This window comes from Gigantopelta aegis, chromosome 3 (assembly GCF_016097555.1).
Source record: "Gigantopelta aegis isolate Gae_Host chromosome 3, Gae_host_genome, whole genome shotgun sequence".
NCBI lineage: Eukaryota > Metazoa > Mollusca > Gastropoda > Neomphalida > Peltospiridae > Gigantopelta > Gigantopelta aegis.
Genome location: NC_054701.1, coordinates 11,973,982 through 11,984,877, shown reverse-complemented (window position 1 = coordinate 11,984,877; position 10,896 = coordinate 11,973,982). Strand labels below are relative to the sequence as shown.

The 10,896-nt window shown below is 36.9% G+C and overlaps 1 long non-coding RNA gene across 1 annotated transcript; it reads right to left on the bottom strand.

The window, feature by feature from the left end:
* Positions 1-2,852: 2,852 nt before the first annotated feature.
* On the bottom strand, positions 2,853-4,788 carry LOC121369472. Its single transcript, XR_005957623.1, has 2 exons — positions 3,767-4,788; positions 2,853-3,323 (listed from the first exon to the last, which is right to left on the bottom strand). It is a non-coding gene; the product is annotated as an uncharacterized LOC121369472 (long non-coding RNA).
* Between the last annotated feature and the right edge of the window lie 6,108 nt (positions 4,789-10,896).

Below are 10,896 nucleotides of genomic sequence, written 5' to 3'. Positions count from 1 at the left end.
TAGGCTTCTGACATTGTTATAATCGTTTAACACTGTATAGAATCATCTCTTTTCATATATTACCGGACATCTTAACCTTTGTCAAAGTTCAACATGAGCAAAATCAAAGCTGGAGATCACTCTCCTTAAATGATGCCAGGCAAGCAATTTGCAGGTCTTCTAAAATCTTCCAGGTGAGTATGTAAGGGGAGCAGGAGTGATCGCTCGCGTGTCTAGTCTGCAAGGGTGTGGTTAAACATTTATTCATTCATTTGCCTATCCAGTCGAGCATCCCAGCAGCCAGTCATTGGTTAGAATCTTCAGTTGTGATCTCAGTATATTATGTCTAGCAAAGTTGGGAACTTTTCTTCATTTCTTAATTTTCATTTGAGCATAATTTATTTTGTTTCATAATGTAATGGAACAAACTGTAATGCCTAATAGATTTCTGAAGTGGAAAGTTTGGTTACAAACTTGAAACAATTTTTTTAAAGGAACTATCCAGAGTTTGTTGCCAATTTAAAAGTTTTTGGCAAATAAAATAAATTACTTACGTTTTCTTGCTTAGACTGAATATCTCTATTACCAATGCATTTTTGGACATCGTCATGTTTTTTTAATATCTCAATATCAAATTTTGTCTGAAATAATTTTGTACCTACACATTTATTATTTGTTCTGACAACCAAACAAAATAATCAGGCCAAATGTATTTAAAAAAACGAAAAAGTAGTGTGTATTTTTGGGGGAGGAGGAGAGGGGGCTAAACGGAAATCTTACTAGGGATGAAAACGGGTTAGTCCCTTTAATGATTTCCTACGCTTCAAATCTTCATGTAAGCAATACTTACACACGATTTCTGCCAGAGGGTAAAACGGGTATGGTGCCATACCCAAATGTGTTGGCAGATTTTATTTTTTAAAGTTAACCTTTTGACAAAATTAATTACCATTATAAACTGATTTTCTAAACCCAAACCCTAACCCTAAACTTAACCCATTTTCTTTCTGGTTGCATTCAGTTCCATATCACCATACCCTAAAATTTCTTTCTGGCAGGCAGGGGTGGGATGTAGCCCAGTGGTAAAGAGCTTGCTTGATGTGCAGCGAGTCAGATCGATCCCCGTTGGTGGGTCCATTGGGCTATGTCTCGTTCCATCCAGTGCCCACAACTGGTATATCAAAGGCCATGGTATGTACTACCCTGTCTGTGGGATGTTGCCAATCGAAAAGAGTAGCCAATGAAGTGGCGACAGTGGGTTTCCTCTCTCTATCTGTGTGTCATTAACCATATGTCTGATGCCATATAACCGTAAATATGCGTTGAATAAAACATTTTTCTTTCTGGCAGAAACACGGTTAAACAATAATAATGATTAACAATAATCAGAAACTATTAAAGATCCCTTGGTGCTAATTAAAAAAAATAGTTGCCCATAGTTTCCTCTCTAAAATATATTTGTGGTCATTAACCACATGTCTGACACCACATACCTGTAGTTGTGTTGAGTGTCGTTAAATATAAAATTCCTTTCTTTCTTTCTTTCTTTTTTTAAACATGGCTCCCATATACAACAACCTTAGTTAAAAATTATGATCTAGCTATGTCTGTATTTTGTAGACAATTTGAATATTATATATAAAAAAATGAATTTAAAATGAAAATGCCTAGGAATTGTTTATTGTAAAAAGGATGCCGGCCCAAAGATGATAAATGTTTTATGACCATACGCAATAAAATATTTTAATTTACTTAGCATAGAGGGAAATTAGTTTATATTATTTCAAAGGCATCATCACAGGATTGTAACTTTTCTAGTTATTGTATATTTTATAGACATTATATAATATTTGACATAGAGTTGAACATGAATTAGTAGATACAGGTCAAGTATTTTTCTTTAAATCGGAGTCCGTTCATGGTAGTTCATATTATAACTAATTGGTTAGAAGAAGCGACCCCCTTTATATAAATGGCATAAAATAAATATGCATACTAATAATAAATATTTTTCATTGTAGTAGTTGAAATGTATGCACATTCATATTTTCGGGGCTAAAATATCTAGATATTACCACATTAACTGGAATAACTAGCATTTCAGATGTTCCAATGATGAGATATCTCTGGTCATTATAACAAAGTGGTTACTGCTATAGTGTGTAAATAAAATGTGTGTGTGTACATGTATATCATTCTGCGAGCGCATTAGACAAACATACTTAATCACGCACCAGATCAGTGCTGATGACGAATGCATTAAACTGTATTTAGATATCTTTTACACCTGGTCTTATTGTACTTACTGGCATTCACTGGTACATTAAAGATTGTAATATGTACTTTCCTGTCAATGGGGGAAATGCATATAAATGATACCTTGTCACTGTTTTGTTGCAGCAGCCACTATGCCGGTAACAATTTTCCTTTTGCATTTTACAGACCAAGTGTCGAAATACCTCACAGAGGACATATGATAACTATGGTTTAAACAACTTCCAGATCAGGTTGCCGGGGTCTGGATTGAAAATTAACGTTTGAAAGACACTGGCTTAAGATGTGATAATAATCCAGCTCAGATTTCAAGACATCACTTGCCAGATTCGTTTCGAGTTGTGCTGTGTCATAGCCAGCTTTGTTTTGTAGATCCACATAGTCACGATCATGGGACACACACACCTTCCCACCTGCGTCATAATAAACTTAGAACAAAAATAACAGTTAAAACTTGATACACAACTATCTACAATCACCAAACGCCTAGAGTTTGAGGATTAAAAAAAATATGGAATATGGAATAGGTGATTGTCACAGATGGACGAGAGATTTGACTATCAGTAAGACATTGTCCAAGAAACAAGTCAAACAACAAAACATTTCAACAAATTTATATACAAAATATAAATATACACAATGACGATTTCACTCCAAACATCACTACCCCAACCTTAAATTAAACCCCCCAAAAAACTGTATTCTGGTGTCCATGGTAAACCAGTCTGAGCCAACTAGCTTCTAGTCAATGTTCGAGCCTTAGTTAAATAATCATTTTAAACCAGTTCAGTTTGTATCAGTATAAACTCATCTGAAATTCACTGTCATTGCAAATACTATCCGTATCTTGATGACGACCAGACACTAGCACATCTTGGATGGTTGGCTGTTGACATCTCTTGCAGATGGTTCTCCTACAGTCCCGCTGGTCACATCTGTGTCATCCCTCACACCCAGTTATAGCTCACATAGCTATCATAGCTCTCGTAGCTTACATACTTCTCATGGTTCTGGCTCACGCTCAAACCAAAAGGTTCTCGTGGTTCTGGCTCACGCTCAAACCCAAAAAGCTGAAACAAAAATGTCTACAAATAGGCTCACTTAATATAATTATGGCAATAAAATACCACCTCATTATCAAGCCCGTCTGACACTTATAAAAACTATTGTAACACAATAAACCAAATTAACCGTAACCCTTTGTTTTGTACCATATTTACTCCTGGTGCACAACAACACAAATTACGCTTAACCCTCTAATACGGTCAGTTACACAACCGAAAACATACACTATACACACACCCAAGTACCCCATAACAAAGTAAAACTACCTAAGTTATAGCACCTGATTATGCACTAATATACAACACCACTTACATGTATATCTAAATACAAACAAATAAACAACCCTATTAATAATCACCACAAACAAATTACAATTAATTAAATTGCCGCTGTATTTGAGTCTTGGGTATATAGTCAAACTATCTGTCCAAAAGACTAAACCACATACCTCCTAAGAGCCATTTCCCAGTCAACTTGCCTGCTGGAAACCTTCTTGGCAAATGCACTGATGAACAGACAGGTGACATTTACCTTTCCCACAGCCTGCATGCTTTTTACCTGCAGCTTAATTTCCCACTGAAGAAACTCAATATACTGCTCATAAAAAGTTATGACAACGTTTTCACAATTTACCCAGTATGCTCATGCTCTACCAGATATGGACAAAATATTGGCATTTATTATATAAACCCCCTCTAACATCATAAAATACATGAAACTAATCTTTTCTGTGACAATTCACTAGCCATATATATATATATATATATATATATATTTTAGGGTAGCCAGGATTGTTTTATTGGGGGTGGAGTGGATAGAGAGCACTGCTTTTGCACATTTTATGGGGTGGCATGTATTATAAAAGTTGGTATTGTGAAAAAAGAGGTCCTGTTGTGCCCAATCCCTGGCTACCCAGATACGCCAGTGCATATATGTGCAATTTAAAGTATATCAATCAATAGATTTTGGTTTCAACACAGGTACCTTTAGTAGTATTACTTGCATGGACAGTAGAATTGTGGAAATTATTTGCTAATTTCATATTATTTTAGTAAGTTTTAATCACATATAACTTCTAAACATTGTTTTAGTAACATATGACCCATGTTGCATGCAAACATCTTACACACGATGAGATTTTTGTGCATTTTTGTAAAACCTACGAAAATGCGCATTCTGCTAGGAATCATTACACGTTGATTGTAAAAGTTGAAGAACATAATTTTGTTTTAGAACATGTCAAAACGTAGACTTTAGAACGAGTGAAAACTTTTAAAGAAAAATGCCGAATATAGTTACTGGCCCTGTATTCATTTTGTTTCGTTAAATTACTGTGTATTAAAAATCATTAAACGTAGCCTATTAACTTATCTTAACGGTTGATTATTAATTCAGTCAGTAGCTCAACACTACAGGTGGTGCAGTTTACTCTGATAGCTTACATTTCGTGTTTAATTAGTGTAATAAATATATCTGTTATAACTGGTACTATAGCTTACATTTCATGTAATAATTAGTATAACAAATATATCTGTTATAACTGGTTTTAAGGCTTTGCTTTGTTTGACAAATTGTTTTTCTAAAGTTGTTAAGAGCTTCTAGCAACCTGCTACAATACCAGGGAGCACAATTTACCATCTCAGTGTAGGATACGGTTACTGTGCACACAGCTGGAAACACCCATGACCCTTTCCAGTGTCTGCCATCCAAAGATAATTTGTATTTAAGACTGCCTTTGTTTTATAAGAAAATCAACTCCATGACGTCATAATGACGTCATACTTGACCCTTCCGGTCATCACAATTTTTGGAGCATGCCCTTTTTTAAATCTACAGGCCCATGTGGTGCTTTGGTGAAAAAATGGCACTTTTGTCCGCCGTGTAACTATTTTGTCACTAAGCCACCTCACTATCAGGACTTTTAGCGGGCCAGTCATCAATGAAATCAATGTTATTTGTCCTAAGTGTCACTAGCTGTATGAGAGGCGGCATTATCATGCTGAAAAATCGAGATGTTGGCGTTGTTATGGAACAGAGGAATGACGTGATAAGCGAGAATGTCATCGCGGTAACGTTGAGCATTTAAATTGCCATCAATGACGACTAGTGGTGAACGATAACCATGGGCAATGGCTGCCCAGACCATGACACAACTCCCACCCCCGAAACGATCTCGTTCAAGAACACAACAGTCAGCATAGCGTTCGTTTCTCCTACGGTAGACGCGCACCCTGCCATCACCACGTTGTAAAGAAAATCTGGATTCATCCGAAAAAAGAACGGTATTCCAGCGTCGCCGTATCCAACGAGTGTGTACACGTGCCCAATTAAGACGATTTAGACGATGACGTTGCGTTAAAACGCATCCGACGTAAGGACGTCGTGCATGTAAACCGTTCTCCCGCAGACGATTACGAACAGTTTGCCCACTGATTCGATTATGAAGCCCAGGTGTGTTAGCAGCAGTAGCAGTGGCAGTTTGGAATCGATTGCGCAAATGCGTGTTCATGATATAGCGGTCTTAACCACGCGTTGTAACACGACGTGGCAAGTCGTTGGTGTTTCCTGTCGTTCGAAATCTTACGCGAAGATTTCGTATCGCTCGACTAGAACTCCCAACATGCCTTGCAACGTCTCCTGTCGACATGCCAGCATCAAGCATGCCAATCGCCCGTTCGCGTAAATTATTGGGTATTCTTGGCATACTAAAAATGCTACAATGTAAAAAAAGTTTGTTTTTTTTACAAATTTTGAAGCGTTTTCGTTCACTTGACAACAATGTCAGTAAGACAAGTAAAACAAATTGATCGAATACTACACGGGACATGTCAAACCATGCATGCACGTGCAAATTGAATTTCACGTTGTCGACGATTAACAGTGCAAAAATAATCGATAAAATTCATGAATCCTGATAATACAGCTCAAGGCTAATACTACCTATATAATTTCATTACACAATGAATTCTTTAACACAACAAATACTATATGTACAAATCGGAAGTTTTGTTTTTTTGTTCAGTATATATATATATATATATATATATATATATATATATGTGTGTGTGTGTGTGTGTGTGTGTGTGTGTGTGTATGTATATATGTATGTACATGTATGTATGTATGTATGTATGTATGTATGTATGTATGTATATATATATATATATATATATATATAAATGGGAAACAGCTTAGTAGGTTACTTAAATAGACCGTGTCGGTGGCACACGATGCAGTGCAGAAGTACTTCATACTGGGACACATCAAATCAGGTTTGGAAAACAGGTCGTATACAACGGTCCTTGACCCTCGTTATTGCTCACCCGTGGCTATATATCCACACTGTTCACTGGCCTAACTGGGGGTCATGAGCGTACGAAACGGTGCTTGAGAAAAACCTCAAATTCGGGTAAATATAATACAGATATTCAATAAAAATGTGCTAACCTTAGACCTTTTTTCCATCATTCTACCCTCAAAATTAGTTATAATCCATGTAAAACTGTGTAGTGATTCGTTTTCAACTCTGTATAGCTGTTTGGTAGTAATGTCAATATGAATAAAAGTTATGCAGATTCGTGCACCCCTACAAAAATGAGAGCCCGTACGTCTATCCTGGTGGTAGGCGGGTCGGGTGGCATGGGGACAACGCTGGACTCCAAACATATATCTTTTTTGCCCCCCCCCCGCCCTCCCCCCTACATATTTGTCGCCCATGTCACAATTTATTATCATAATGTGAGCACTATTCTCCCACCCTGCTAGAAGCAATCATTTTTTTTCTTTCTCCTTTGGAGATTATGTTCCGAAGTCTAGAAACGACGCTCGTTACAGTCCATGCATAATTTCCCGTACACACACCTAGGATAACTTTCCGCCTCCCACGCCCCCCCCCCCCCCAACACACACAGGCGTACGGGCTCCCATTTTTGTAAGGGGGTGGGTTGGAGGGAGAGCTTTTTTGCTCGAATAAAACGCAAATGCCCAAATCTGGATGACATCTATTAATTTTAGCATTACTGCCAAACAGCTATACTATAATATAGGGATGCAAGCTAATCACTACACGTCATTTTACGTGGATTACAACTAATTTTGTGGGTAGAATGATGGAAATACTAGTACACAGTGAAAAGTTTTGGGGCCAGCTAATTTTTCCCGAATAGCGCTATCATTTTTGCCTGAATTTGAGGATTTACTACAGCACTAATGGGTCCGTTGCCCCTTGACCCGCTTCTCGTATGCTTATTTCTTACACACCCTTTGGTGAGAAATTTATTCGTTAATTATTTTTGATAACACATACTTGTTAACTCTATACGTACGATAACATTTTACAGACATATGACAGACTGCACCTAGGTGATGACCAGGTCACCAATCACATACCATCCAATGGAAAAGCACGGTAGAAATCGATCACTAGTCTGATGTGACGTACAAGTTAACCTGAAATTGACTTGCCTGTTAGGGCCGTATAGGCTACAGGTTTTAGGTGGAAAAGGCGTTTAAATCTCTTTTAAAACTCTTTTCTGAAGATATGTAAAAAATAGAATACTACACTCGTGTCCGTTAGATACCATTTATCTTACAACTCGTTATTTAAATACGTACCCAACTCACTTTCGCTAGTTGAATACGTTTTTAAACAATTCGTTGTAAGATAAAAGGTATCTAACATCCGCTTATGTAGTATTCTCTACTCCCCTCCCCCCCCCCCCCCCCTCGAAAATCCTAGCCACGCCAATGAGGCTATATAATATATTATTACTGCACGGTATTATTATATAGCCTCATTGGCGTGGCTAGTAGTTGTGTTTGATCATACAGGTTCATGACAGTACATAATAAATACAAACCTGGTATATAGAGCATATATATAGAGCCATTTTTATGTATGTCTAAAGACATGTTTATCTGAATACACCTTTTAGTATATATAGATACGCACAGGACTAGCTCTGGCAGTTGCCAAATTCGCCAATTGCGAATTTTAAAAACAACTGGCAAATCTTATTTTAAGCTGGCGAAATTATTTTATCAAAAATAACTGGCTTTCTGTCATTTTTGAAGTTTAATTGATAATTTGGCGAAACTTTGTGTTAACCCCGAGCTGGCCCTGTACCCGACAATGTATATGTATTTTATAGTCCCATTATTATGTACTAGCTAACACTAGTAATAGACATGTTTATGGAAATATTTATTGGAGTACATTTTCTCTTAGTATACTAGCGAACACTAGCATAGTATAGTTACTTAACAATGTATAACCTATATTTCATAGTTCCATTAATATGTATTAACAGACATCTACATCATGGAGAAACAAAATAGAACAAAACCTTAGTCTTCTATAAACCAAACTCAACTTAACACATCTAAATGAACAATTATCTTTAAAAAATAATAATAATAATAATAACTATTACTGTAATCTTCGTGTATGAGTAAGTATATGATTACCGGGACAACTAAATCAATATTTCTTATTTTAAGTATGAACCAAAACAGCATGCTATCATTTATGTCATGGAATATAGATGGACTTAAAAAAACACCCTAGACATATCTGAAATTAGAGAATTATTTACAAAACATGATTTTATCGCAGTTCAAGAAACCCATATACGAGATAAGGAATATGCAGAAAGCAATATTGAAGGCTACTCAAACACAACAAAGCTTGCCATAAAGGACTCAAGAACTCAAAGTGGCAGGGGATCGGGTGGCATAGCCATCTACTACAAAACAAAATACCATAAACAGGTACACACAGTCCAAACAAGCAGCGCATACAGCCTTTGGCTCAGACTTTCAAAAACATACTTTAGGTGGTCACGTGATCTGTATATATTTTGTCTATATATACCACCAGCAGACTCCCCATATTTTCAGGACCAATTCCAAACACTCGAAAATTAACTGTCAACATACAGCGAAAAGGGCTCGGTCTAGATAATGGGTGATTTTAACGCTAGGACAGGGGATACTCGCCTACCCATAGTAGACTACATAGAACATGATCCCACAAATCACATACCTTTTCCATCTGATTACATTTCCGATAGCATATACCGACAGCGACACTCGCAGGACATAACTTACAATAATCATGGCAAAAAGTTAATTGAACTATGTAAAACAAGTGGTGTCAGAATACTCAACGGACGAACACCTGGGGACTTTCTAGGAAAACTCACATGCTTCAACTACCAGGGCAACAGCGCAGTTGACTATGTTCTAACCGATGACAGAACTATGAAACATGTAGTCGGTCTTTACATCTCTTACTTAACAGAAGAACACTGCTCCTTATCTGTCATTCTGAAATGTAACATAACCCATACCAGTAGTGAACTATTCCACTTCCTCCAATACATACAAAATATCAACTGTCTGAAAATAAACAAGATGGCATATATAAACAGACTCCTAGGTGATGAAGCACAATACAAAATACAAACTTTTATGAATGACCCCATCTATAACTTCTACACAAATATAGAAACAGCAGTAAACAAGTTCAACAACATACTCATTGGAGCAGCATCTAGATCATGTCCCAAAACTCGCATCTGCAATAACAAAACAAAAAAGCAAAAAATGCAAGCTTTATCTCTGTTTCATTGATTTCCACAAAGCATTCGACACTGTTTGGAGAACCGGCTTACTCCTTAAATTACGTAGACTGGGTATTGGCGGGAAATTCTTTCAGATCTTAAAAGCCACGTACAGCAAAACCAAACTAGCCGTCAAAATTAACAATCAAATAACTGACATGTTCCCATCTACAGTAGGAGTGAAACAGGGAGATAATTTAAGTCCCACTATGTTTAACATATATTCAGCCGATATGACATTCTCCAGCGACTGCCACTCGCCCCACCTACTAAATGAAAGAGTGTCGCATTTATTATGGGCAGATGACCTAGTACTTGTATCAGAAACTCAACAAGGTCTACAAAACGCGTTAGACGAACTACACACATATAGCCAACAATGGCACTTATCAGTCGACTTGAAAAAGACAAATTCCATGGTTATACAGAAAGGAAAACCAAAACATGTAGCATTTCAGTACGGCATGGAACAAATCGAACAGACACACACATATGTCTATTTGGGCTGTACCATTAACACCAATGGAAACTTAAGTACAACCAAAACAGATCTTGAAACTAAAGGACTTAAAACCCTATTCAGACTCCAAAAATCCTTTTCTGGATCACCTCCACCTCCCTAGATATATAACAAACTATTCGACACCCTAATCAAACCGATCCTTCTCTATAACTGTGAAATCTGGGGCATTGAACTAAATAATAAGATGAAAATACATGACCCTAATAAACTACTAGACATTTTAGAATCGGAACCATTCGAAAAAGTACATATAATATTTTGCAAATTCAACTTACAGGTAGGAAGAAACACAACCAATATTGCATGTAAAAGTGAACTAGGCAGATACCCACTAATAAATGAAATAAATCAGAAAATTATAAGCTACTGGGCACATCTACAAAATCTACCTCAAGAACGCACACTTCTACTTGATGCAGCTCAATACAGCAA